We start from the raw sequence: 3,444 nt of genomic DNA, 5'->3' as shown, positions 1-3,444 counted from the left end.
CGAAAAAATTATCGGTAAATATAGGTAAATATGGGTAAATATACCGGTATTATCGTATACCGGTATGACGTCATACCGGTATATCTGCATTTCGGTTTGCATAAGGGTTTTCATACCATTACCCAAAAATATCGGTAAAATACCAGTATTTTGCATACCGGTATAAGTCCCTGCGCACAACAATGATCTCGGCCGGGTTTAGACCGGCCCAGTGGTCTCGCGGCCTGAGTGCAGGGGCTGCGAACTCGGAGGTCTCGAGTTCGAATCCGCTTACCACCTAAGGATTTTTTTTCCGGGCCGGTCCCCTTCAACCGAGTTTATCGGTTGATCGGCGAACTAAATCGGACCTCTAATAATTGATTCGAGTATAATTTCCCCTCGAATTAATCCTCCTCCCACAAGGCGGTCATAGTCACATTACCCTGAGCACGAGCCTGACACAGATGNGCACGCTCACTGTGAAAGACGGCCGTGTACCGTGTGGTAGTAGTACTGCACAATAATCCCCTCTTACGTTCTNAGAATAAAAAATAAAAATGACTATAGAATGGCGTATAGACTAAGCTTCCTATAGATCTACAAGCCATAAGCGCACCAAACCAATGATCTCGGCCGCTACGGCAATTTCTCTCGGGGCCGCATGCCGTTACTCGGGCCAGGTAATTAGCCAATTATACTTGGCGCTCCGCGGCGCTGTGATTGACGGCGGCCACGTGTGTATCGACAACTCATTGACGCGAGCCCTTTTCTGGTCGTCTCGGCCCGTTTGGCTATAACTTCTCGGGTCGTTGAGCTTACTCGAGCTCAGCTTCCGGTACCGCGGGGTCGAAAACTCCACCGGGAGCTCCGCTTCGGCTTTTGGTGAAGTCAGAGTGTCGACGTCTCCCGTTTCCTAGTCNGACGTCATCCTGGTCACTCTACGTCTCGCGCCTCTGGAGCCCTTACGCTCTTGTGTGCTACTTGTCTCTATCTTCTCTTCGTTGTTCCTCTTTGTTCTACGTTACGCGCTGTGAGCTGCGCTCTCTCTTTCTCCCTGCACTGAGAATAACTGGCAATTAGCCGCNGCGTACGCGGCACGAAAAATACAGTACCGACGTAATCGCATAGTACAAAACGCTGAAAATAATATAAACAATGAATTATAGCATATATTAAACCACATTAAACATTCGCCATGTACAACATATAGACACCACGCGCCTTCGCCAAATTGAGCGCANTCGCCTGCGCTACGCGCCCTAACGAGCTGCTCTTCCTTAAATAATGGAAAACGTGAGCTCACCGCCTCCTGTGCCGGCCGGAATTATGTCTTTGTGACGGACACGAGAAAGTGTCACGTGTCACAATATATATATATATAATTATATATATTGTGACGGGCACCTCGTGTTTAGATGTTGTAGCAGAGGCGCCGCACAACTTCGGCACGTCTTTTCAAAAAAAACTAAAGTTCCTTACTCACCAAAGTCGGTAGTTGGGCGCCAGGCGTGCGTTCACACGCCAACTCAAAAATCTGAATTAGCAGTAAGAATCTGAACAAACAATTTTGACGTGACGACAAGGTCACTCGGCAGCTCANTTAATCACGATAACGGAGAGGCGTGGGCTTAGGAGGCAGTGTATAATAAATGATGGCAGAGAAACTTGTTCGTTTACGTTGGATAAAAGATACAAAATTTTAATGAAAATTAGTTTTCCAAAGATACCGAATATCGGCAGTACAGAGTCGCACAAACAAGAAAAATACAATAGAAAATTTTACAAGTACAACGGCGTGACAGTCGGACACAGCTAAATACGCGTGGTCGGCAGTTAATTCAATAGGTGTGAGTTTATTCTATCTTTTGTTCGCGGCCCTTATTACTTAGTACACGGTCGGGTGGAGATGACCGCCGGTGTTATCTCTGCGAAGGAATGTGCTACCGCGTGCGCGACGTCCGGCGCGGCGCGTGAGCGCCGCGTACGCTCCGTAAAGCGCGAACGGGACAATGATCTAACGCACGGCCGCGGTCCGACGGCCCAGAATTTCGGCACGATTCACACTTAACAAATTTTGAATAATTTTGTTGTAACAAAGAAGTATTATTCCGTGTCTTGAACTTACACGCTCGGTACGACAATAATATATAAGCGCGGCACACAAAAACAGAAAACACGCTAATACCGAGCTACAAAAAAGTAAAAACAAACACACACAAATAACGAGCGGAATTTCGCCCGGATTGTTGCAACCGCGGTGCAATGAGAGAGCAGCAATGATATAATTATTTCCGGCAGCTATTATCGCGATTTTGTCCTTAAAGTACAATCTAATAATTTTTACCAGAATGCAGCGCGGTATCGAGCCAACGATAATCGTATGGACTCGATCTACGACCGCATAATGTTACAAATAATAAAACGAAGAATATGCGAGAGAGAGAGAGAGAGAGAGAGCGAACGATCACTCACGCTTGTCGGCACTTTCTCTCGTGGCTGCTTTGCTCCACACAGCAGCTTCTTCGCTTCTCCCTCGGGATTAAATTTTATTCCCGAAATTCCTCCTCAGGTTTTATCACCGGCACTCACTCACAGCCCGGAATACTTTGTTACGAGAGGCGAAGAATCTGCGTCTTTCACGGCACGCACAACAATGAACTCGGTCGAGTCGGAAGTTGCTCTTGATGCCGCATGTCGTTCCTCAGCCGGTTAATTAGCCAATCATATTTTGCGTTTCGCGGCGCTATGATTGACGGCGGCCACGTGCGTATCGGCAATGTGTTAACGCGGGCCNTTTTCTAGCCGTGTCAGCCCTCTTCACTTAATTTCTGCTGCAGATGCTCGTTCGGGCCCATACTCCCGCATGACGAGGCTGACAACTCCACTGGGAGCCCCGCTCCGGTTTTTGTGAAGTCGGAGTACCGGTATCTCCCGTTTTCCAGTCCGTCGTCGACATCATCGCCTCGCGCTTCGCGCCTATGAGGCCCGTACGCCCCTGTGTCGCTGTCTCTCCTTATTGCTTCTCCTCCTTGCTCTTCTGCCCGACGCTACGTGTCGTGAGCCGCTCTCTCTCTCTCTAAGCTGAAANGAATTACAAAATAACCGCCAAGCGATTCGCACGGCAAAATCACAATTTAGAGGCGGTTGAACGCCAAAATTAGCCTGAAAATACATGAATCAAGATTAATAACCATTGCAAAGTTTCAATCAGAGACAACAAACTCTGTAGGCGCCGAGCGCCTCCGGTGATACGCGTGCTTTCGCTTGTCNCGCGCAACCTAACGAGCTGCTCTCCCTTAAATAGTGGAAGACGCAAACCCATCGCCTCCCGTGCCAGCCGGAATTACTTCCTTGTGACGGACAAGAAAAGTGTCACGTCACTATATATATATATATATATATCATATATTATATATACATATATATTATTATATATTATATATATATAATAATAATATATTATAT

This window comes from Pseudomyrmex gracilis, unplaced genomic scaffold (assembly GCF_002006095.1).
Source record: "Pseudomyrmex gracilis isolate BER0280 unplaced genomic scaffold, ASM200609v1 scaffold_1793, whole genome shotgun sequence".
In the NCBI taxonomy this organism is placed as follows: Eukaryota; Metazoa; Arthropoda; class Insecta; order Hymenoptera; family Formicidae; genus Pseudomyrmex; species Pseudomyrmex gracilis.
This window is presented reverse-complemented; position numbering follows the sequence as displayed.